This window comes from Anabrus simplex, chromosome 1, assembly GCF_040414725.1.
Source record: "Anabrus simplex isolate iqAnaSimp1 chromosome 1, ASM4041472v1, whole genome shotgun sequence".
Taxonomy (NCBI): Eukaryota; Metazoa; Arthropoda; class Insecta; order Orthoptera; family Tettigoniidae; genus Anabrus; species Anabrus simplex.
In genome coordinates this window covers 1,767,192,346-1,767,219,833 of record NC_090265.1, presented here as the reverse complement: position 1 = coordinate 1,767,219,833, position 27,488 = coordinate 1,767,192,346, and the positions used below count along the sequence as shown (strand labels likewise).

The window sequence follows — 27,488 nt, the reverse complement described above, 5'->3', positions numbered from 1 at the left end:
AGGGGCGTAATCGAGGATGAAACTATCTACAGTTTTGGTTCTTTGACGTTTTGTCGCTGTACACCTTAGAGTGGTTTAGAAACTAAGTTTAGGCTGAACTTTGATGAGTAGAGTTTCCAGATATTACTTTCATTATCCCATACATACATGGCAACTATAGTAGTAAAATTTGATTTACTTATGGCCATTGGACGAGCCTGCTGAATTTCGTGATTCTATTTGTCGTATGAGTGTGTCAAGCAGTAAAATAATTCTTGGAAAATAAACAAAATTGACCAAAAAATAGAAAAATTAGGTTCTTTGTAAGATAGAAGGGGTCGAGATACGACAGAAAGTCAGACCAAAGTTGTAGATCTGTTCATGCTAGGTAACGAATGTGCATGTGCTATCCGTTTTTTGATAGGAATTACTGTTTAGCCACAAAATACCTCGAAACGAAGGTCTGCACCGTCATTAAATTTGCCTCAATATTTCGTTTTATTTTCGGGGGTAAAATGATAAAACTGAGAACATCTTGGAATTTCTTCGTCGGGTACAAGCCTAAAGCTATAATTTTGCTAAATTTTAATTTCCTATCCACCATAAATAAGCCACGGTCGCTTCCTTTCCAGTCCTAGCTCTAATCCCACTGTCGTCATATTGGTGCGACGTAAAATCAGTAGGAAAAATAAGTATGTTGTAGCTTCTTTTTGCTTGAACTGCTCAATTCATGAACTTAGAAAACTATATCATTGAACACGGTCTTAATCGTTGCTGACTAGTGTTTGCCTGAACAGCGAAGACCCAAGATACGTGTGAGGAGTGATCTCTGTTTAGGAGGCGTTGGAGGCGCCTTAAGTTCAGTGGCTTAGCTACTGGCTTCCCACTCTGAAGCCTGAGGTTCGAATCCTGGTCGGCCCTGGTTGAGATTTTCAAAATCAATCAACCAATCATTGATCTGCATTTAGGGCTGCGGCAGAAAGGGTATCTGGCCTTAAACTCCAAGTAAAATAACCAAAATGTGCCTGGACGACTTCAGCGGCCCTAGAAATACCTGAGATAAGCTGAAGAATTGACTGGTACGGCCTTGTAATAATACTCAACATGGCTTAGCTGTGTTGATACTGTTACACGGCTGAAAGCAACGGGAAACTATAGCAGTAACTAACACCCGAGGACATGCAGCTCGCTCTGTATGGATAATGTACTGATAATGGCTTCCTCCCGGGTAAAATATTCCGGAGGTAAACTAGTCCCCCATTCGGATCTCCGGGTGGAGACTACACGAGAGGGGGCAATCATCAGGAAGATGGATACTGACATTCTGCGAGTCGGAGCGTGGAATATTTGAAGTTTGAATCGTTGTGGTAGGTTAGAGAATCTGAAAAGGGAGATGGATAAACTAAAGTTAGATGTAGTTGGTATAAGTGAAGTACGTTGGCATTAAGAACAGAATTTTGGGTCAGGCGATTACCGAATTATCAACACAAAATTAAACAGGGGAAATGCAGGAGTTGGTTTAATAATAAATAAGAAAATATGGCAGCGGGTGAGCTACTACGACCAGCATAGTGTAAGAATTATTGTCCTCAAGATAGACACCTAACCAATGCCCACCACAATAGTGCAGGTCTATATGCCTAATTGTTCAGCGGATGATGAGGAAATAAAAAGAATATATGAAGAAAGAGAAGATTTAATACAATATGTAAAAGGTGACGAGAATCTAATTGTGATGGGAGACTGGAATGCAGTGGTAGGCCAAGGAAGAGAAGGAAATACAGTAGGATAATTCGGATTGGGACAAAGGAATGAAAGAGGAAGTCGGCTGGTTCAATTCTGAACTGATCATAATTTAGTCTTTGCCAATACTTGGTTCAAATACCACAAACGACGGCTGTATCGTGGACGAGACCTGGAGACACTGGAAGGTATCAAATAGACTTCGTTATGATTAGGCAGAGATTCAGAAACCAGGTGTTGGATTGCAAAACTTTCCCAGGAGCAGACGTGGACTCTGACCGCAACTTGTTGGTCATGAAATGCCATCTGAAGTTGAAGAAATTGAAGAAAGGAAAGAATGCAAAAAGATGGGATCTAGACAAGTTGAAAGAAAAGAGTGTGAGGGATTGTTTCAAGGAACATGTTGCACAAGGGCTAAATGAAAAGGCTGAAGGAAACAGAATAGAGGAAGAGTGGATAGTCATGAAAAATGAAGTCAGTAGGGCTGCTGAAGAAATGTTAGGAAGGAAGAAGAGATCAGCAAAGAATCTGTGGATAACTCAGGAGATACTAGACCTGATTGATGAACGACGAAAATACAAGAATGCTAGAAATGAAGAGGGCAGAAAGGAATACAGGCGATTAAAGAATTAAGTGGATAGAATGTGCAAGGTAGCTAAGGAAGAATGGCTGAAGGAGAAGTGCAAGGATGTCGCAGTTTGTATGGTCCTGGGAAAGGTAGATGCTGCATACAGGAAAATCAAGGAAACCTTTGGAGAAAAAGAAATCTAGATGTATGAATATTAAGAGCTCAGATGGAAAACCACTTCTAGGGAAAGAAGACAAAGCAGAAAGATGGCAGGAGCATATCCAATAGTTGTATCAAGGTAAAGGTGTAGATAATTTGGTTCTGGAACATGAAGAGGCTGTTGATGCTGATGAAATGGGAGACCCAGTATTGAGGTCAGAGTTCGAGCTGTGAGTGACCTAAATAGGAACAAGACACCTGGAATTGATGACATTCCCTCTGAATTACTGACTGCCTTAGGAGAAACCAGCATGGCAAGGTTATTCCATTTAGTGTGTAAGATGTATGACACAGGAGAAGTCCCATCCGATTTTCGGCAGAATATTGTTATACCTATTCCCAAGAAAGCCGTTGCTGACAAGTGTGGAAACTACCGCACTTGAAGCTGAGTTGGGAGAAGATCAATTTGGCTTCAGAAGAAATGTAGGAACACGTGAAGCAATCCTGACTTTACGTCTGATCTTAGAGGATCGAATCAAGGAGGATAAGCCCACATACATGGCATTCGTAGATCTAGAAAAAGCATTCCATAATGTTGATTGGACCAAGCTATTTAAGATTCTGAAGATTATTGGGATCAGATACTGAGAACGAAGAATTATCTACAATCTGTATAAAAATCAGTCTGTAGTGATAAGAATCGAGGGCTTTGAAAAAGAAGCAGCAATCCAGAAAGGAGTGAGGCAAGGCTGCAGTTTGTCCCCCTCCTTTTCGATGTTTACATAGAACAGGCAGTAAAAGAAATCAAAGAGGAATTTGGAAAGGGAATCACAATCCAAGAAGAGGAAATCAAAACCTTAAGATTTGTCGATGATATTGTTATTTTATCTGAGACTGCAGAAGATCTTGAGAAGCTGCTGAATGGTATGGATGAAGTCTTGGTTAAAGAGTACAAGATGAAAATAAATAAGTCCAAAACAAAAGTAATGGAGTGCACTCGAACGAAGGCAGGTGATGTGGGAAATATTAGATTAGGAAATGAAGTAGATGAATATTGTTACTTGGGTAGTAAAATAACTAACGATGGCAGAAGTAAGGAGGACATAAAATGCAGACTAGCACAAGCAAGGAAGAGCTTTCTTAAGAAAAGAAATTTGCTCACTTCAAACATTGATATTGGAATTAGAAAGATGTTTTTGAAGACTTTCGTGTGGAGCGTGGCATTGTATGGAAGTGAAACATGGATGATAACTAGCTCAGAAAGAAAGAGAATAGAAGCTTTTGAAATGTGGTGTTACAGAAGAATGCTGAAGGTGAGATGGATAGATCGAATCACGAATGAAGAGATACTGAATCGAATGGGTGAGAGGAGATCGATTTGGTTAAATTTGACTAGAAGAAGAGATAGAATGATAGGACACATCTTAAGACATCCAGGACTTGTTCAGTTGGTTTTTGAAGGAAGTGTAGGTGGTAAGAACGGTAGGGTTAGACCAAGGTATGAATATGACAAGCAGATTAGAGCAGATAGTTACGTAGAAATGAAAATGTTAGCACAGGATAGGGTAACGTGGAGAGCTGCATCAAACCACTCTATGGACCGATGACTCAAACAACAACTAGCTGAAGAAATTAGTTTTAAGTTTTTAGAGGGCGTTGATTGTAATCTTTTAGAAGTCACTGAAACAGTACTCAGAGTTCCTGTTAACAGCTTAGAAACTGCTCTTCCATCGCATGTTCCTTTCTCTGAATGATTATCCCTGTCCATAGTAATGGATTACTAGATAGTTATCCTAATTAATTTTTGACCACTAGTATTTAAACTCCTTTTGAAGATGAAAATGTAGGCTTGGATATATAATGTCTTATTCTACGTCACGTCTGCTCAGTAAAGTCAAAGTTCAGTTTGGAAACAGGGTATCTACGACATTTCAAATTATTTGAGAAGCTATTAGTCATGTTTTTTTTTAACTGTTGGATCATACAATATTTGTTTTATAATCTCGTAAAAGTTGGTTTATTATAAGTTCCTGGCACCAAGCGCGACATATCAGTTTTTTTGGGAGGTATCGGTAAAGTTATTTCCGCTTATCAGATCGGATCTCTGCATTTACTAATCTTGAAAACTCGCGGTGCCGGTTAGAATTTGATGTTCCTGCTAGTACTTGTCGTGGTGGCATGTTTGTAATACTCAGTCTTATGTAATGAAGATTGCTGACGCCAGCTATTTTTCTAGTTTGCCCAGTGACTGGAAGGCTTTGTTTTAAGAATGATCCCACGGTTCATAGTACAGTGATAAGATAGCTCGAGTTCTCATGATGGGCCGTCTTCACCTCGTATGGTGCTCTAAGCCATAACTTTGAAAAGACCCAGCCTCGTATTTCACCATAAAGACGTGATCCATGTGTAATAATAGTCTCTAGAAGGAATCCTTGAAGGAAGACTTCCTCGTAACCTTACTTTCACGTGGCATGCGTGTAACTGGATTAGGTTGCTTGTACTGATGCATAACAAGTTGTTCCAACACTGCCATTCTTCATATTAACCTTATGACTTCTTTGTTTTTAAATATCGTGGATTGTGTAGAGTATTCCGTAGAATCCAAGGTATTTTAGCTCTAAGGCAAGCGCAGAATAAATTTTCCTGCATATGGGGACAAGGGGAAATGTTCAAATTGGGCACTGTCGTACAGTCTGTTTTCTACGTTCGGATTTAGATTATCTATTTGCATATACGTACTTATCAGTAATACGGCTTTTCTCGAAATGATTTAATTGCTTTATTTGATTATAACATTTATTACTATTATTTGATGTACTGTATGGAATAACACACAATTAAACGAAATTTTAAATGAAGGAACTTCTCATATGATCTCGATTAATCGGAACTCATAAGAGATATGCTTCTTTTTTTTTAAACTGAAGTTATCCTACGTGTTTTGAACTCTAGCCAGGTATTGTACAGATTCTTACTACAGTATAACATAAGTTGGGATGTTTATATTTGACTAGTAATCATTAATTAGGACAACATTATTTTCTTCATTTTGAAATTTAGTGGCGAGTATACCCCTTTTCAATGTGTCGAGTGAAGATTTGAAATGTGTTTCTTGGACTGTTCTGTCTCCATAGTAACCCTGTTCAGTTTATGGAATGAAAATTTTCCTATCTGCTTATGGAACTGTCGGTAGTAAAGATTTCATTCATTTTCTGTGGATATCCGCAGCCATCGACATGAAAAGTAAATCATGCAAGTGTTCAGAGGAAACAGATACGTTTTGCCAAGTTGTATATTTAACTATGTATATTTAAGAACCTATCAGAGCAGAATTCTGGTACGAATTATTCAGGCGCATTTTTTACGAAGCCCATAATGTTGTATGTTTAATGGCACGGGTGGAATATTTCGACAAAGGAAGTTCATTTGGTTTATTGTTACGTTATCCTGGTCTAAGCCAAACTTGCCTTTTTCTCTATAGTGCGTGATTTCGTAATGACAACTTGTAGTTATCGCATTCCTGACGTCGTAAACTAATGGCTTAAGTGAGGTCGTCTAACCGCAGACTTACAATTTTTACCATTTTTCGATTGCGGAGCAGACTGAAGCTTTAGAAAATGTGGACTAGTGAAAACAAACGCGCGCGTTTCTATGTTGAATAGTGTCATTCGATATTATCTTCATAAGATCTCGGCGAGGGAAATTCCATGCCACACTACTCAGTTACTAGCAGTCTCAAGATCTAAGAAATTGGATTTAGGGTAGCTTATGGTCAGCTTACTGTATCTTATTGCCTTTCTTGGCAAGTAAATAGCCACGGTATAATTCAACGATCTATAATTCGAAGTTCATTAATCCAGATAATTAATTCGCAGGATGAATATTCAAAGCATAATCTCAAAGGATAATGTTAAAAAGGTAGACAAATTGTAGCTTTATTTGTCCTCGACATGCGCTTTCAGCTGTACGTTAGACTACAGTATATCGCCGTTACACATGGAGTTATGTATTAGATATCTCGATTTTGGCGCTTGTGACAATTCGTTAGACAAGCGTTGATAACCAATGGAGGGCTGCTCGACAGACATTCTATGCACTTACATAGTGTTGAGACGTACAAGCATGAAATAATGGCAAGAAACTCGACCTTTTCTTAAAATGTGTTGTAGATTCGTCGATAGAAATTGAGTTGTGTTCATGTACTGATCGTACTTATATTTCTATAGGGGCTTATAATGATGAACTTTATTTTTTTTAAAAAAAATTGTATCCTTTCATGCATGGCAGTCGTTGCGTGGCTTCTAATGACGCAGTATTCGAAGTGGTGTTCAGTGGATCGAACTAGTAGTCCAGCTGTCTACCACCCTGCCTGTACCTCTTCCTTCCTGTTACGTGCGACGCCATGCCACTGGCATTGACCAGCGGTGCAGTAGGCGGCCTGCTACAGTAGCACCTGCCGTTATGTTCGATAATTCCAGGATACTTACAAGGATAATATAATTTGATATTAGAGAAAATCGGTATGTGAATTCTTTATAACCAGAGTTACCAGTAGGTAGCAACATTATATTAACTAGCTCTGAAACATTGATATAAAAGGAGATAAAAAAACCTCCTATTCGTATCCTAAATGATTCACCATGAACTTGTGTTCGTTTCGGATCTACATATCGTTCAGAAAGTACTTTTCCTGTCTCCTCCGTGGTATCTTGAAAAATGACGCATGCAGCTGAGCTGTGAATGAAACATATCTCATCCAGTGCCTATAGAAAACAAATTAATTGTGAATGTGGAAGGTAATAATAACAACCTGAAGTTTCAAAACTTCTATCTCGTTTTTTAATATAGTAGCAAGTTTTAAATATCCCAACGAAAATTTTTAAAAATGTTCCACGTCTATGCAGTACGAGAATGTGCTTGCTTTTGTACCCTTGTATCTTCGCCAATTACCACGTTAATTTAAAATATTAAGATGCGTCATCATCATCATCATCATCATCATCATCATCATTATTCATTGCTGTTTAAAGGGGTCAAACGTCGTCACCGGCGTCTTGAAGCATGAAGGTTATGTTTTAAGGCCTTACAAATTCAAAAACGTAATGTCGATGAACTTGTATTCCTTAGGCTGTGATCAAGTAAAAATTAGTATTGATTTTATTAATAAGTCTCTCTTCAACGTGTGGCAGAAATGTTATATTTTTCCTGAGATATATACAGGGAATGTTTAACATGACACTACTTTGCAGTAACAGGAAAAATAAGCTTTTTCCCCTGCCTATTCTTTACCGAGCGAGTTGGTTTTGCGGCTAGGGGCGCGCAGCTGTGAGCTTCGTCCGGGAGATAGTGAGTACGAACCCCACTGTCCGCAGCACTGGAGATGGTTTTCCGTGGTTTCCTATTTTCACACCAGGGAAATGCTGAGGCTGTACTTTAATTAAGGTCACGGCCGCTTCTTTCCCACTCCAAGGCCTTTCCTATCCCATTGTTGCCATACGAACTATATATGTCGGTGTGACGTAAAGCAAATTGAAAACAAAGCAAACGATTCTTTCGTTTGGAAATGATCGTTGCAAAGACAAGAGGTGTTGTAGATCTAGACTGTGGGAAGACGTGTTCTATGTTATCTTCTCTATTCGTAAACATACTCGGTGGTGGTGGTGGTATCTTTCATTTTGGGGCTCCGGGAACTCCAGAAATGACCGAAATCAGCTGAAAAATGTGTCTACCAGACCACTACATCAGGTATTCTAAATATGACAGTATTATAATTTTTATTAAAGTTTTGATGTCGAACCAACTCTGTTAGGTTTAGACGACGATGTGGTAGATAATGGCAGTGACTTGTAAGGTAGAGGCCGTGACCTTAATATTATGTTACAACCCCAGCCAGCATTTAGGCCTACCTGGTGTGGAACTGCGAATCACGAAAAACCTTATTGAGGGCTTGCGATGGTAAGATTCAATCCGAGCATTTCATGAACATGCAAGCTAACAGCTACATGGTTCGAACCGCTCAAGAAACTCGCTCGATTCATTGTTATTTATAATTAAATATAAAACCACTTGCTGAAATATGCTGGCCGGGTGGTCTTGGGATAACGAGCCTGTCTCGTACCCGGAGGCTCCGAGTTCGATTCCTGACCAGGTCAGGATCCCCTGGATCTGAGGGTTGGTGGTGGTGATTATTGTTTCAAGAGGAAGTACAACTAGGCAACCATCCTCTAGATAGAAAAACGGAAGGGGTCCCACTCTTCGAAAAATGAAGGTATCGGCAAAAGGAAGAAAAGGGCCACGAAAGGCTTGAAAATGAAGGATTCCCTAGGCCTCCATACGTAATACCGTTGGGGTCTGAAAAGAACAAGAGTTGACCAAGGCAGGTCGGATAGGATAGATGAAAGTGAGAAGCCTGGCACAAGTGGAAGCAATGCTTGGACTCATCTGAGGGCCCCATGGACGCCAACCCACGCTCCAAAGTTCAGAGCCCCTGAGGCCTGTTTTAGTCGCCTCTTACAACAGGCAGGGGATACCGTGGATGTTATTCTACCGCTCCCACCCACAGGGAGTACTCTGAGGGCTGGTTCTAGGTCCACTCAGAGGAGCTTTCTGACGGGGGAGATGGTGACCCCGGTCTATAAATCCAAGAATAACGACCGAGAAGTTTCATCGCGCTGACCAAATCACCTCGTTCTCCTGGCCTTCGGACTGCTTGATAGGCCAAAGACCATCAGGGCTGTTATGCCATGGTGGTGGGGGTGATTATTGTTTTAAGAGGAAGTTCAACGAGGCAACCATCGTCTATATAACACTAATCAGAGGGAAAAAATGGAAGAGATCCGACTGTTCGAAAAATGAAGAAATCGGCCAAAGGAAGACAACGGCCACGAAGGGCGTAAAAATGAGACTCCCTAGGTCTCCATACGTAATACCATCGGGGTCTGAAAAGAACAAGAGTTGATCAAGGGAGGTCGGATAGGATAGATGAAAGTGAGGAGCCTGGCACAAGTAAGTGGAAGCAATGCTAGGACTCAGCTGAGGGCCCCATGGTCGCCAACCAACGCTCCAAAGTTCAGAGCTCCTGGGCCCCTTTTAGTCGCCTCTTACGACAGGCAGGGGATACCGTGTGTGTTATTCTACCGCCCCCATCCACAGGGGTATGTTATGCCATGGAGTTCGTTTAACATATAAATAGGAGTTCTCTTCTTAGGCGCATGCAAATCTGAAGGATGGGTGTGAACTATAATGGATGATACATAAAGCTGTTGAGGTATTGATCTTGTTTAGGTCAGTGGTCGTGAGTCACGAGAGAGACTGTTGATTTCACCATGTCTCTACTTACATTGCGTCACTGCTGTAGCTCGTCTCGACGAGTTCAAGCCTCCTATTCCAAGTTTCACTGAAGTGCTGCGGCGTTCTCAGCGACCTTTCACCTGGAGAAAATAGGTTGCAGTTAGTTATAACTTGACGTGGTAATTCTGTGACGCACCCAAAGCACGTGTCATCGCCTCTGAAATGTTAAATCTACCATTATTATTATTATTATTATTATTATTATTATTATTATTATTATTATCATCATCATCATCATCATCTAGGCCTATATATTAAGTCTTACTAATATACGGTGCATAACTTTTATACCAGGTTTATGTACAATTTGCTAATAATAAACCGTGTACAAGACTCCTGTGTATACATCTGCTATAGTTATTCATCACTCTTACTAATACAGTTTTATACCAGGTTTATACACTGCTTATGTACAATTTGTTACTAATAAACCGTGTATAAGTCTCATGCGTATACATCTGCTATAGTTATTCACTGAATTATTTTTACAGACCAGGGTCCTTCTATAAGCGATGTACAGTATAGCAGCGAGTGACGAAAAAGAAACGAGTGAGCAGTTTATTTTCGTGGCGTTTACTGTCTACAGTAATATAATCGTGCTACTGTAAAATATCCGAGTTACCCATTAAGTACACAGTGAAAGAATGGAAAATAACGTTGATGATCTTCACGATATTTGTAACATAGAAGGCATAGAACATTTATAGGTTATGGAGGCTGGACATGTTCGTAAAATAAAATACTTTATGAAACTGAGTGACCCATTTCTCCTACATGACGAAAGTTTTAATATATATACTAAAGAGTATGCTAGAATGGTCATTACCAGACTTGATGAAAGATCCAAGAGGTGGCTCTATATCCTGCGAATTTCATGTTCTCACAGCACTACGGGCATGAACGCGGAATAAGGTTAGTATTTATTATCAGTGACATATTATTACCAGCGAGAATAACATACCGTTCAAATATGTGTTATCTGACCTGTTTATAACGAATGCGGGGGATTATTATTATTATTATTATTATTATTATTATTATTATTATTATTATTATTATTATTATTATTATTATTATTATTATTATTATTATACTCAAGTCGAAACCATACAAATTTACAGTTAATATTAAAGTCAGTTTGAAGTACACAAAACATGTGAGATCATATTACACATGCCCAGTATTTTGCAATGCCCATTACACTCAGAGTGGCTTGTAGATCATCATCTTCTGTGTAAGCTGTTGGTCTCAGAGGGCACTGAAGCATGTGGTTCGTGGCTTGTTCTTGTCCATTTTCACATCCAAGTTAAGAGCCCCAGGTCCGCCTTATAATCGCTTCCTACGACAAGCGTGGGATATCTTGGATATTATTCTACCACCCACAGGGGATCCTTCTTTCATATCTTAGCATTAATAACTTTTTATAGGAACCTATCCGCAACAGTTTCCAACTGTTCTTTTACAAAATAGGGTAGAAAAAATCTGATGATTTCTCACCTTCAATATCACCGCTGTCTTTCAAATGCAAATTTTAATTCTTTACAGTACGCATTTCTATTCAATATTATACTGCAGGTTATTGGCAGAGTCAGTGTAGTTTGTTGACGACAGTCTGTTATTAGTTTTCAACCGAGTAATCAACATTAGCCAAGATGCTCGTCTGCTCATTTGTAGCCTCCTGGAGTCTGTAAAAGAAACAACGGGAAAGCAGTCTTGCTAGTTTAGAATCGAGGCCTACGAGAGAGGTATCCCTCTCTTAGAGGGTATTGTTTTCCTAATAACTGTTTGGAAATGTTGAGAATGTGAGCGTTTTATTTCAGCATATCACAGTGGTTTGTGATCCCTAAAATCTGCTGGCGGTTGTTGTTGTTGTTGTTGTTGTTGTTGTTGTTGTTGTTGTTGAGATGTGAGTGATGCTAATATTACACAGACTGTGGTTGTGGTAAACTACTCCTACCTTTGTCGAGAGTCAAGCTGTAGCTATATGGCTTCGAGCACGAAATGATGATGAAGAAACTGTCATGCTAGTTGAAAACGGGATGAAAAGTTAGTTTATAAGTTTTACCAAGAGGAAAATTCCCCTATTTTAATTAGTGTTGATGATGTTGAAGTACCTCACGGGGATTACTGTAAGTTCCTAGGTGTTGATATAAGGAAATATCTTCATTGGGGTAATCACATTAACAAGGTAGTAAATAACGGTTACAGATCTCTCTATGTGGTTGTTGTAAGAATGTAAAAGAGGACGTATACCACTGGTAGAGTATGGTTGCAGGGTATGGGTCCCTCCCCAGGATTACTTGATTCGAGAACTGGAAAAGATCCAAACGAAAGCAGCACAATTTTGTCTAGGTGGTTTGGCAGACAAGAGTAATGTTACGAAAATGTTGCAAACTTGGGGCTGGGAAGACGTGGGAATAGAGACGAGCTGATCGACTGAGCGGTATGTTGCGAGCTGTCAGTGGAGAAATGGCGTAGGGTTTTAGTAGACGAATGAGCTTGAAATGAGTTTTTTGAAAGTGGGATAGCTAGCATAACACGAAGATAAAGTTGACATGCAAGAGGACGAAACTGTTTTATAAGAAGAGGATATTAGCGATTGAAATAGTTTAGAAAGGGAGGGAGATGTTAGACTTCTTTGAAATTATTTAAGAAAATACTAGGTAACAAATTGATAGGATATCTACCACCTGGGTGACGGCCATACATGCAGATCAGTGGGGATTGATTGATTGATTGATTGATTGATTGATTGATTGATTGATTGATTGATTGATTGATTGATTGATGCTGATTATGATGTGTTAAGGCCTGGATTTCATATGACAATTTGATTTGTTTAAGTATTCAGTTTAGACATTTTAAACGAAATGTCCATATTAAATATTTATCCATGCTAGTCGTTGTATTGGTTGTTGACTAGCGAAGGTTCTTTCTCGTGTTTTTGAAATGGTGTAAATTATTCCATTTAATAATAATAATAATAATAATAATAATAATAATAATAATAATAATGGGGTGTGGCCTCCAAAGAAGCCTGGTGCAGGTCTTTCGAGTTGACGCCGTATCGGCGACTTGCGCGTTTGTGAGGATGGGACACCCTACCTACGATGAATTCTGATGAAGAAGGCAGTACAAACACCCAGCTCCCGAGCCATAGGAATTAACTGTATGCTGGGTATTTAGCCCGAAGGCTGGTTTGATCCTCCACAGCTCCGCCAACAGCTGTCATAAATGGCCTAGGCGTCACTGAAGAGGCGTACTAGGGAAATGAGGAGCAAGGTAGTTTCCCGCTGCTTTCCTCGCCGAGTCAGAAGTTGCTATTACATATCAGTCTGCCATCAAGGCCACTGAAATGCATGCACCAAACGACCCTATGAGCAATATTTTCAAACCATTCATAACAGGGACTGGCTGCATAAGGAGGTATTACTAGTATATTGTCAAAGCCAAGGATGAGACTGAGACAGGTCAATGAAAGTAACATTTATTCTAGCCCATGCCAGAAGACATAGTGCACTGTAAACACTACATCTCGCCAGCAAAGGCATAGGAATTAACTAATGAAACTTAAAATCCTTAGAATCCCCGACCCTGCCGGACCAGAGGCGCCGTCTTTGGAGGGGGCAGGGCGTTTTCTCTCTCCTCCCCCCGCAAATGATCTTATATAGCTCTGTACACTGAAATAAGGAGTTCGGCATATACACAAGGAGGCTCCTAATTCTCTAGATCCGGAGAATTGGCAGATGATTTTACATCAAGAAATGAGATCAGAAAACGGATATTCCTTTAGAGAACTGTGTTCCGTAATGGAGACTATTACGGCGGTACATCTGGTGGTTTTCCGTGGTTTCCCATTTTCACACCAGGCAAATGCTGGGGCTGTACCTTAAGGCCACGGCCGCTTCCTTCCAACTCCTAGGCCTTTCCTATCCCATCGTCGCCATAAGACCTATCTGTGTCGGTGCGACGTAAAGCCCCTAGCAAAAAAAAAAAAAATCTGGTGGTAAAGGTTTTCACATTTCACGTCATGAAAGAAACAGTGTACATTCTGAAAATGTATTTGTAAAGAAAGTTATACCTTTTCTGTTTACTTGTGGTTATTTTTGATAACTCCGTACATAAGACATTCCATCAAAATAAGTATTTATTGATCAAGTTCTATTTTTTGTTTATTTGCGATTATTTTGAAAACTCCGTACATAAGATTCATTCAGAAAATGTACTTGAACAAGTTCTATTATTTTGTTTTATTGTGACTGTTGTTAATATATAGGAATGTTTGCATTAACAGTTCAACATTCCTCACGCCCTTGTTCATGTTAATCATGCCCTCCCCCATGAAGTCGGCGGGCCTGTCTTGGACCAAAGGCTAACACTTCAACCCTTTAGCCATGGAGCTGGACATTCCATTTAAAATCGGCACTAGCTTTAAATGAAGAGCCTGGAGAGAGCAACCTTTTTGAATACTGCTGAGTTAGGTCACTGCTCCTCGTGACTGGTAAAGACACACACAGGTTTGAACCACCCACCTCCTGACAAGTGTTCGTTGGATTGAATACGGAAATGGTCTGAAAAGTCGTGTTGCTTGCTCTGACTCACTGAGGTCAGGCCAGCCATTGTGATGGAGGGGGAGCTGAGAGTGGGGGAACTGGTTTGCTTGCTTTCTTGTTGCTGCCGACTCACCAGGTTTTCATTATATCTTGTCGGTGAAAAGGGAGAGAATAAATATATTCGTCGAGCTTGGCGAACGTGTTTAGTTTCCTGGTTTGTATCCACACCCACACTTTTTGCCTGCCTCTTAACTCCCTTGAAGCAAATGGTTGCCAATCCAAAGATCAGTAGTGATTGATAGATTGTATTACTCAGGTGATCTGTTTAGAGGCCAACCATTGCATGCGATCAGCAGGTACGAGGGACGATAGTTGAGAGCTCAGAATGTCTATAAAATAATAGTTTGGTGGTGTAAGTTCTCTGTTCTTCTTTAATCTTATGGGAAGGAAAATCAATTGCATATTTCCTAGTCCTCTTGGGAGAGTTTACACAAGGCAATGTGGTTTAGACACCTTTTCTCCGGAGAATTTATTGCAGTATATCAGTGTTCAGTATTTTACTGTTTCTGCGTTATTTGTGGGTGGGTGGGTGGGTGCTGACTTTGTAGAAATGGATTACGTTATTTTCAGCTGTTCGAGCATTATGTCGTGTTGAAAATGAACCGGCAATAATAATTGATGTTTCAGGGTGCCCATTTTCCGGAAAAAACGGAAAACGGGGAAAGCACAAGGGAATACAATGCAGAAAATATACAGGAAAAACACGGGGAAATCGCTTGTCACGTCAGAATTACGCTTTCTGTCTAAGACTGGACCCAAACAGAATGAGGGAAACTGATATGTAGAATAATACAGGACTGAAAGTTAATCTATATCATTAAAATGCTCTTCACTTCTTAAAGTTCCTTTTAAAATGCCCACCGTTTTAAAACCTACCCTTGTAATTTACATAGTGTAGAGGTGCTAATTATTGTGGATTGCCCATCATTATTATAGATTTAATCTCGCTATTAAGGAAGAATGAATATAGAAAAGCGAAATTATCACAGAAAAGTTCTGCATAGGAAGGAATGTGTCAATGGTGCTTCTTCCGCACAATAGTTGACCATGATGCATATTCGAAGAACACTTCCATTTGCTGCAGGACTTGGAATTGTATTCCTGAGTTTCAGATCACTAAACCATATGTTTCCGTTTAGAAACTGGCACGCTCACTCACGCCAATTTCAAGAGTAAGGTCCATCTAGTTCTTTTTTGTTGGTTGTAGTTTTTCTGGGATTACTGCTAACCCACTTCACAGATTGACACTTTATGATAAGGTGTAGCTTGTTTGACTTATGATACATTTATTTCAAGTTCTGTTGAACATACGTACATGCCATTGTAAGTGTTCGACCAAAATATGTTTCACGATGATTATTCCAGTGTACAATAAACATACTCGAGCGTCACTCGTAAATGGAATCTCATAGGGAAAATATATTTAGGTTACTACCGGGCACCCTGTGTTTGTGCAAAAATCGGAGTCAAACAGCTCTCACTTTTCAGCATGATAAGCTCACATTATATTATAGTGTATGTATTCTCTATTTCTGTAGAGCTAATGCCATACCAAATTCCGCTTGCAAGTTAAAATAACTAATACAAGAATTCCACAGCAAAGGTTAGAATTTTCAGTACAGATGTCTGGTATCAAATAATTGTCGTTTCTCGTAAGGAATTTTCGTCTCCAGTGGAAATTACTTGTTTTTGCTTTGTTTCACTCATCTTCGTAGTGTAATGTGATCACCTGCAATCTGGATTTAAAAAAGGACATAGTACATCTACTGCTCTTCTAAAAGTTACGGATGACTTAAGAAAAGCAATGGACGAACGCAAAGTGACCGTGCTCATTCTCCTAGACTTCAGCAGTGCTTTTGACACTATCAGTACGGACATATTAATAGCGAAATTGCATTCCTACCATTTTAGCCACGCTGCTCTCAAATTGTTCGCTTCCTACCTCCATAACCGACGACAGTGTGTTGTCATGAATGATAAGAGAACGGAGTGGAAGTACAAAGTTAATGGTGTGCCACAAGGTTCTATACTCGGCCCCCTGTTGTTTATTTTATATTTGAATGACATCTCTTCTAAGTTGAAAAACTGCAACTACCATCTCTATGCCGACGACCTTCAAATTTACTGTCACACAAAAGTGAATGACATAAATGCAGCTATTGAAAATATGAACCAAAACTTAGAACAGATCAGCTGTTATGCAGCTGAGAATTCTCTCTCCATCAACCCAATGAAAACACAAGCTATTATACTAGGCCAGAGGAAACTGCTTGCCCATCTACACAGTCTACAAATTCCAGTCATTCAACTAAATGGCGTTGCTATCCCATTCTGTAAATCAGTAAAAAGCCTTGGAGTCACTATAAATGAAACTTTAAACTGGGATGAGCATGTCACTAACGTATGCAGGAAAGTTCACTCATCACTTCATCCCCTTAAGATTCACCAGACCGTATTACCTCTCAACTTAAAAATAAAACTGGTTCAAACATTGATACTTCCAATTTTTAACTATTGTGATGTTGTGTTGCTGGATGCTACCAGTGAACAAAATAGGAAATTGCAGAGAGCTTTAAACTCCTGCATTAGATTTATTTTTTCATTGAATTTTGCCTCGCATGTATCCCCTTTTTATGCACAACTTTCTTGGTTAAAAGTAGAGAAGCAGAGGAATCACCATGTATCAACCCTTATCTATCGACTCTTGACCGAAAATATACCTGAATATCTCTCCAGTAATTTCCGTTTTCTATCCTCCTTTCATGACCGTGACACGCGATCTGGGTCAACAATTGCAATACCTCCACATCATACATCTGCCTTCAGTAATTCTTTCCTTGTGTCGGGCGCTAGAATATGGAATGCTTTACCCCCTGAAATTAGAAACTGTTCCTCATTAATTACCTTCAAAAGACAGTCTAAAGATTTCCTCTTGAATACGTAGGCTATATCATGTAGTTATGTGTGAATGTGAGAGTGAATGTCTGTAGTAAATATTTCCCAAAAGTTTACATAAATTACTGTTATATTTTATGATTTCCACCTAGAGTAGTTAATATTGAATTTATTTTTCTAAATTTAGACTTAGGATGTAATCTTTTAGTTTTAGAGTTTATTAAGTTATATTACTATTATATTATATACACTGTGTTAAGTTTGAATATTAAGTTTGGATTCAGTATTAAGCCGCATAATGTGGTTAAGTGTAAGAGAGGGCCAAGAGCCCTAACTTCGCCACAAATAAAGACATCAATAAATAAATAAATAAATAATTTGTACTGTGCTCAACATTTTCTCTTTCCTGAACAGGCGTGTAAATCGTAAACAGACATGTAAATCGTATTCATTTCTCTCCCATCTTTGTGTTCAATCAATCAGTCAATCAATCAATACTGATCAGAAAAATCACACAGAACCGAATTCAAGGGAGATCGTCTTGCAGTCTCATGGGAGAATGGAAGTAGCCAAGCAGTAATGGAGCGAAATAAAGAACAACGAATTTAATGGAGAAATGAAATGAGTTGGGAATCTGAAGAGATTATATGATGTCGCTTTAGGCTGTGATTGGCTACGGTCAGATATTATGACAAGCAGTAAATTACATTGCTGGTCACGGTGGCTGTGAATTTGCATGGAGCTAATTTCACGCAGTTGATCGAACTCGGGCCGTGTAGGTAATGGATTTTTTTGTTCCAATCGACGGCTGCATACTAACTACATGACGGTGTTCGATCGAGAGTCGAACTGAATGTACGTATTTGTGTTATTCCGCTCTGTCACTAAATCGGCTTAAGTTTGAGATTTTATTTCCTTGTAAGCAAAATATGGTTAGGTTTCTTTGCCTCTTGTCGCATGTTCCTGCATTACCAGTATTTCAATATTTTACTGGCTATCGTCTTGCTGGTGTGGTAAGATAACCAAAACAATTACCTGGGTTTATGTAAACTATCAGTATTATAAGCCTGTTTGTATTGTTAATAGGGAAAGCTCGCTTTCATACTGTCTTTTGGTTTGAACAACGACGGTGCGAAGCGTCTCTTCCTATGGTCATGTTTGTTCAATTCCCTCGGTGGTCGATGACATTTAACAGTACTTATATGAAAGACACCCGTGCATTTCGTCAATTAATCTTTCCTCAGGGTAAAAGCCTGGTATTCTTACATCTCTTAAAACTGATATCATTTGAAGGGACATTATTGTACTCTATTGAGTTGCTGAACTGTTATGCCACTACCTGTGATCATATTTCCTTTTTCGGATTTCCTATATGTTTTTCGAGGATGAAAGATTCTTTCCTCCTGATTGAAAATCTTGTAGCTTTCTATATTCTACCTTCGCCCACATTGTAATGATTAGATTGTGGTTATAGAATTATCCAAAACATCTGAAAAGAGACTAGACTTTCCCGTAAATTTTGGTAAAAGCGTATAGCCGAAATTTCAGTATCTGGCATGCGTTATGTTTGAGGTACATATTACTGCATTAGAGGATTTTGAATGACTACGATTAGCGACAAGCAACAGCATGGTCAGCCTCATTGAAATGAAAATCCACAGCCTGTTTCCAGTCTTTCGACCGGGTCAGGAATGGAATGATTGAATGAATGAATCCCCTATCTAGCGGCGAGTTTAAAAATTGTGCCGCCTGCCGAAGCCTGTCGCACTCCTTTGGGGCGATGATTAATGGCTGATAGATAAAATAATATTGGAGAGTGTTATTATTATTATTATTATTATTATTATTATTATTATTATTATTATTATTATTTATTTTCCACTAATTGTAGTTACAATTTAGGGATGGTGAATGGAGAAAGGGCATAGCCCCACATACACAAAAGTGCTGGAATGAAAGATGACAGGGAAAACTGGAGTACCCGGAGGAAAATCCGCCCCGCTTCCGCTTTGTCCAGCACAAATCTCACATGGAGTGACCGGAATTTGAACCACGGAACCCAGCGGTGAGAGGCTGGCGCGCTGCCGCCTGAGCCACGGAGACTCTTAGCAGTCTCTTTATACCCACCAAATTGTTTGAAGTCGCGTTTCAGAATGAAATACTGTATGTTGAGACATTCTGCAATAATTCTGAATAAGAATATTTTTTCGTCAGAGGTAACTCGTATAAATACCTTACTATCGTATCATCTTCAAAACACCAAGTTTTTTATGTATGTTCATTATTTGTTTGATCAGATGATGTCACCTATCCTTGGCATGTTGATCTTGTGATTCATTACAGGCAATAACGAAAGTAATCTCTAACAGATGTGTTTTTGAGGAAAATGCTAACCATTTGTCCTTCTTGACTTAATGGGTCTATGATTCTATTTGCGAATATAGGCCTACCTTCTCTGTTGAATCCTGCATTGTAAAACAGAAGTAAAATAACTGGGGCTTTATAAAATTTCCAATCATCTTGATTTTGTAATGTTCTATTAAAGTTAATGATACGAACAAGGATATTCTTCCGTTGACGAAATTGGTGTACTTTTGTACACATTTGGGCACAAGAATTAATCAGCGTGGAGAGCATACAATACAAGGAACACAAGACACGACAGAATTAGTTAAAATGGAGGCTGTGAAGTCCCTCCCACTTTTGACAGTGGGTATACCACGTATGCGATAACATTCATTTAGGTTTCAGTTGATTCTTGTGTCCCAAGTTGTACATTGGTTGAAAACCTTCCTTCTTTTTGTAATCTTAACGGCTTGGTATGCCTAGCAACTTTATTAGAATATTTGTATGGTAAATAATGACTGCATCTCGGCTGAAGGGTAACTAGTATTTTTTCTGTATATTTTCTACAATTATTATCATAGTCATACAGTATTACCACGCAGCCTGGGCTACAATTTTGTTGAAGTATTTACGTTTTTCTTGCATAAAATTGTCTTCTTTATTATGACTATTTGTCGCAGTTGACGATAACTTTGCTACCCCAGCCTACTTTTATTCGAAAACTCTTTGAAAAGTGAGTTGCTAATTCAGAAAATTAATTGGAATTTGTTTTCAAGCAATGTTTGAAAGTGCTCAAGATTAGGTGTGGCGTTTATACTGTTAGCAATACATTAAAAATAAATGGCTTACCAGCAACATTATTCAAATTCTGAATTCGATCGTGTTATTCGTTGTTTTAACGTTTTCAGTAGAAACCACGCTGTTTGTTAATCGTCGTACAATTTAAGAAGGAACGCTTTGAAAAAACTATAGTATCTATTTTTAAATGGATTAGGACCATGAGAAACAGAGGTGGTCAGCCTCTATCTTGTATCCAGACAGGTTTGGTTGGATTTTTTATTGTGTAACACCTGTGAGAATAGTTCAATGCTCGTGCGCCTCTAGTCAGACTTGTCCCATCCCTGTTGGTGGCCGAGCTACGTGACTGGTATGTTATGGCAACCTTGTTGAGATGCGAGGGAGTACTGGCAACAGCGTTGCCAAACTTGTGAGTAATGCTGCGCAGAATTCTTGCCTGTATCAACAAGCCAGCTATTCTCTCTGGCTGCCCATCGCTGACTATGGAACATAAATGCGGTGGGCTGTGGGGGGGGAGAGGTTCGTTTTGAGGGTCACTGCTGACGTGCAAGTCCCCATTAGCCAATTACACCCTGGCGCCAAGCGACCGGATAGGTGGAACATAGCCATCCGATGCTTCAAACATTTACTGATTTTCCAAATTGGCGTGCACATAGCTTGCAGTTGCCGATTTCGAGCGTTTCTCTTCTGTCTACCATTTTACAGTTTCTTGGGTGTTTATTTGTACTGTACTTATATTTGTTACATCCATAGTACATGTTTCAGTAAGAACTTTTCCTCATATAGACCTAAGAGAGATGTCGCCGTGTTTATTAACGATAGAATTGTCTTGAATGACACCACATCGTTAATGAATATTGTTAAAAAGCATTTAATACTACTTGTCAGTGTTCGAGTAATCTGTCCATAGACTGGCCCGATGCAGCCCTCCATGTCACCCTATTGTGTGCTAACCTTTTCATTTGTATGTAACTACTACATTATTAATAATAATGTTATTTGCTTTACGTCCCACTAACTACTTTTACGGTTTTCGGAGACGCCGAGGTGCCGGAATTTAGTTCCGCAGGAGATTTTTTACGAGCCAGTAAATCTACCGACACAAGGCTGACGTATTTGAGTACCTTCAAATACCACCGGACTGAGCCAGGATCGAACCTGCCAAGTTGGGGTCAGAAGGCCAGCACCTCAACCGTCTGAGCCGACACTACTGCATTCTACATCTGCTTGTCATATTCATACTTTGGTCTACCCCTACCGTTCTTACGGCCTACACCTCCCTCAAAATCTAACTGAACGAGTGCTGGGTGTCTTAAGATGTGCCCTATCATTCTATTCTTCTCTTCAAATTTAGCCAAATCGTTCTCCTCTCACCAATTTGATTCAGTATTTCTTCAGTCGGTCTACCTATCTCGCCTTCAGAATTTTTCTGTAACAGCACATTTCAAAAGCTGCTTTATTCTCTTTCTTTCCGAGCTAGTTATCGACCAGATTTCACTTCCATACGATACCACGCTCTAGACAAAGGTCTTCAAAAACGTATTTCTAATTCCTCTAAAATATTAAATTCGTGAGATGTAAATCATGTGATTTTTTAAAAATCCAAAGTAAGTTGTAAGGACACAAAATTAAGGTTTTGATGCCAGGATTTTGTTCTCACAAGTTGACGAATGTTGATCGAAAGTTTTGTACTGAAGCTAGGATAAATGTAAACATCCATCATTGCAAAGTTAGTTACGTCTTTTGAATTGGTGTCAGTCGGACTGAGTAGCCTTCTTTGCCCAACTTGGCAGGTTGGCTCAATCCTGTGGTATTTGAAAGTGCTTAAATACATCAGGCGCGTGTCGGTAGATTTACTGGCACGTAAAAGAACTTCTGCGGGGCAAAATTCCGGCTCCTCCGGGTCTCGGAAAACCATAAAAATGCAGCTAGTGGGACGTAAAATCACTAACATTAATTAATATTGCTTTAGGATAATTTTTATTGTGCCTTATTGGCGTTTGCGTTTAGCATTCTGTTCTCGCGATGAGCGTGTAAAAATGTTAGTATACAGCGCTTACTAAGCATTGTTCGCGCTGAGTTGATATATTCGAACTTAAAAAGTGCTATGCACGCCGCATATTCTGTTCCTCTTTGGAGGTCAGCATTCTCAGAAGTTACTTAGCTTCGAATTGCTTTCATGTCATTACATCTAACTTCCGTAAGTAGCGGAGTGATTACGGCCTTTGTCATCGAATTGCCTCAAAATAGAAATGTGTTTTGATACAGGATTGAAGAAAATGTCACTTAAAAATGGCGAAATTCTCCCAAATATCTACCTTCATCTTATTCTCACTGTGGATTAGAATATATTCTGATTTGTTAGATACGTTATATTTGAAGTACTGTTTCGTTGGATAATTATGACCAATTAAAAAATATATGTATGAATAGTAAATTAGTAATAGTGAATAATGTTATACTCGTTAGTTGGAACTTGCTTCCCGCTTAAATATGTTCCAAATACGTCGACTGCATGGTCTATGGGGGTAGCGCGCCTGTCTCTTACTCGGAGGCTCCATGTTTGATTCCCGACCAGGTCAGGGATTGTAAGTTGGATCTGAGGGCTGGCGGTCTATTCAGCCTACGTGAGAATAGTTGAACTATTGGACTGTAAGATAGCAGTCCCAGTCTGCTCTGCATCTGTTGTCAATTTGAGAACTGTATTGATATGTCTGGTATTCACAGTATTGAGAGGTACCAAGGTTTCTCTTTTTTATACTAGTCCGACTCGTTGGCTGAATGGTCAGCGTACTGGCCTTCTGTTCAGAGGGTCCCGGGTTCGATTCTCGGCCGGGTCGGGGATTTTAACCTTAATTGGTTAATTCCAGTGGCCCGGGGGCTGGGTGTTTGTGCTGTCCCCAACATCCTTGCAACTTACACCACACATAACACTATCCTCCACCACAATAACACGCAGTTACCTACACATGGCAGATGCCGCCCACCCTCATCGGAGGGTCTGCCTTACAAGGGCTGCACTCGGCGAGTAATAGCCACACGAAATTATTATTCCTTTTTATACTCATATTGAGAGAAAGTCTGTTACATTTTCGTCGTGATTTATGGAAACACAATTTTGTAATATATCACTAAGGTTGGGATGTTAAGGAAAAGGAATATTTTTCTCCTGAGCTCATTTTACCTGAAATCTGAAAAAAAACTGTGTAAGTTAACGAAACTAATAGCCTTCAAAGCTATAAATAAAGACAGAAAAATTTTCCCTGTCCCGTTTAAATATGTTCCAAATACGTCGACTGCATGATCTGTGGGGGTAGCGCGCCTGTCTCTTACTCGGAGGCTCCATGTTCGATTCCCTACCAGGTCAGGGATTGTTGAGCAATTTTATGTTGCGTATAAATGCATATTTCGGCCATTTTTATTGACGTGGTCATATTTTGGTCATTTTAGTGATATAAGGTCGGTTATATTTTCAGTATTTTTAAGTTGAGGCATTGTTTTTAACAAGGTACATTTTATCTGCGTCGAGTTTCAATCATGGATTTCAAAATACCTTTGTAGATATTTTTTTCTTTTCCCGAAACAAATGCCACGAACCTACTACGCTGGCGTAATCACCACGCGGGAACAACACCATGGGTCGTCTTTACTTGTGCATAGTACCACTATGTTTGGTACACAATAGGTTTGTGGTTAGTAGCGACAATGTGTGAATCAGGGTGAGTTTTACAGTACCTGTGATTAGTACACCTATGTGAGGAACACCATAGGTTTGCGTTGCTCGTAAATGGCGCCGCAATGTGAGAAACACCATAGGTCTGTGTTACATGTACCATAATGTGTGGAATACCGCGAGTCTGCTCTACTTTTGATTAGTACCGCAACCTGACAAATATCATGGTTCTACTTTACTAACGATAAGTACCATTATGAGGGGCCGATGAGCTGGATTTTGGACCCCTTTAGACTACAAGCACCATCGATTCATTATTTGCTATAGAAGCAATCCCTTGGTCAGTAATACTATTTGTTAACGCTAGTTTCTGGGAATGTGGGGCATTGCGCCTCGAATCCACTGATTGTTTTAAATTCATATCCATTCATTCATTCTTCGTCATCATATCTTGAATTCTGGTTAGTGGTTGATTTTGGACGTTTAAATTGTCATTACATTTCACTTAGATGTTGGCCCCTTTCAACAAGCATCATCATCATCATAACCGAAACAGATGGGTAGTAGGTTTAGAAGACATGATGCCGGGAACGAGATGCTGTACGAAGTACGCCGACAGATACCAAAACGCATGCTTGTACTTAATTTTGTTTTGGTCCTTCTGTAGGTGAATGGAGTGAGAACTGTGCCTCATAGATATGCTGCTGAATGAATGGACAAAGTTTTAAATGTAGGCCTACAAGTTATTGCAGTAATGTCAACTTTATAATTACTAGTACTGTTGGTAGTACTGTAGTACAAGTAGGGAGTCTTACGACCTTATTGGGAGAAACTGTTATCCAACGGTTCTTGATTACAGTATTATGTACAAAGCAAATCTGAAACCCTTTCGCGTTGCATACTTCAGACACGGGTTTTGTCAACTGTTACCACTTCAGAGCATGGCGTTAATTCAGGAGAATTTATTATTATTATTATTATTATTATTATTATTATTATTATTATTATTATTATTATTATTATTAAGAAACGTTCAATCTAAGATTAATATTACAAATGTATCTTGACTGATCGACAGACTTTTCAGTTTTATGGGCTTATCATGTACGTCATTAACCTTCTTACGTTTTTTAGATTGCCTCCTTACTGAAGAAATACAGTCCCACGAATACGTGCATGCGGCAAGTTCAGCTGTGCCACAAAATGCAGTAAAATCGAAGATTCGTTAATTAATACAGCTGAATTTGTAAAAGAAAAATATTGATCAGATGTGCCTGGCGGGAAGAAGGCGCAGGTGATTGGGAACAGTACCAAACATAGTTCGATGATCCGTGGTCGACACCCATGTTTCACAAGTTACAAGCGCTTGGTGGGCAATTGAGACAGTCATGTGGAATAAATCGTTAAACATGTACAGTAAAATTCTCTTTCTCCGTGACACTAAAACTATATTCCCTCACAGGAAATTCTCTCCAAAATGCACTGTTATCGTGTTTATGGATAAGACTTTTTCTGTGAAGTGTATTTGTTACCCCCCAACACATTGCTACTGAAGCCTCCACTTCTGTAATCCTGCACAGATTTCTACCGAATTCTTGAAAGTTATTTTTCTGCATCGATGACTTCTTTCTTGCAACCAGAATGCCTACAACATATCTTACTGACTTACGAATCTGGTCGAAGAGTGATCCTAAAGTGTGGTTGTGCAATGTTCCAAGGTCGTTGAGGATTATCTTCAATTAGATATATTGGTTTAAGTGGACACCGGACAATACTTCAGTAGCCCATGTGACATGTTCTTCAATAAGACACTGGCACGTGTGATTTATTCCTAGAGCAAGACATTTTACATAGAGTATTTGTAAGATTTCGTCGTCAGATTCATATGGAACTATATAAAATTATTCAAGGTACACAATGGAAGGAACGTGGCTGGATAAATCGGAGAGCATTCAGATGTACGGTATATATGACCTATCATTACTTCGTCAAATTTGCAGACTTCACATACAATGACCGAGCTGCTTCGTATGTAGCTGTTTAAGACAGACACTTAACCACTTCACCACGTAGAGGCAATGCCAATCTATAAAATCTCGTAAGGGTGGTGCTTTGGGTACTGCGCGCGATTTATCCTGACAGTCTCATACTGTAACAAGAAGCCAGGCATTTTTTAAATCCCTTTCTAATGTTCATATACTCGCTAACAGTGCTTTGCTCGCATCATGCATGACAAGGTTATTTCGTATAGGCGCCTCAGGAATATAGATGTTCTTTAGGTGTCTCGGGAATATTTATGTTCTTGTCCGTTTTTTGACACACCTAATTCCTTTTCTTCTTTGTTTTCGTCGCTCTGACAGACAGGTGGGATAGGACAGGGCTAGGACTGGGAAGGAAGAGACTGTGGCCTTGAACAAGGTACAACCCAAACATTTGCCTGGCGTGAAAATGAAAAACACTCTTCAGGGCTGCCGACAGTGGGAGTTCGGGAACCTCCCCTTCCTGTAACAAGTGTCTTACCCTCATAGCCCCTGAGCGCTGTAGTGTTTATGTTGAGAGGTGCAGGAATTAAAATTGGCTATCCTGAGTATGGTTGTTCCCAAGCCTCCCCCTCAACCCATATTTACTTCTCGCAAATGTTACGATTAACATCTTTATTCACGTACCCCAGTAATAGAGCCAAATGATTAGTTACCCTTACAAGTATGGGCTTCGCGCCGAGCGGAGTGGCTGTGGAGAGGTATGGAGCCAGGCTCTGCATTCGTGATATGACTGGATTAGACCCCACCGTCGGCTGTCATGTAAATGGTTGCCTGTGGTTTCCGGTTTTTTTTACTTCCAGGCAAATGCTGGGACAGTTCTATTCATAGGCCTCAGCCGATTCATTCCACTTCCTTATCCAATTTTATTCACAGTTATTCATTTCATCTTTGTTAGCTCCTCAGTTGAGGCCGATGGCAGGAAGGGCATCTGGCCGTAAAACATATATTTTCATCTCGCGTCATCTCCGACCACGTATCAGGAACTGGGACTGCGGGGTAGACATACACGTAACTATGGGCTTGGCATGGGCTAACAAGTTTTTCTCATAAATAGTTTTTGCTGCTTATTTAAACCCTCTGTGGATATAGGAAGCAGGATTTTTCTTCGGACAGACTATGATGAAAAATGTTTCATGATTTGTAGTGTTAACGTTTATTTGAGAGAAACTCTTTTCCTGTAATAGTGGTGGACTCGCATTATCATTTCACTGTTCAATGGATTGCATTTTATTTTTATTGTCTCCGCTGCTTTACTTACTGTGGATACTTTGTAGGATGTCTTGTAGCCGCCAAACCAGCACGTGCTCAACTCAAAGCTGTTG

General features: G+C 39.6%; 1 protein-coding gene across 1 annotated transcript in view; it reads left to right on the top strand.

Moving 5' to 3' along the window:
* The window catches only part of LOC136858762 (protein split ends), a 438,081-nt gene that overhangs the window by 93,063 nt on the left and 317,530 nt on the right, over positions 1 to 27,488 (top strand). The gene's annotated exons all lie outside the window — the stretch shown is intronic.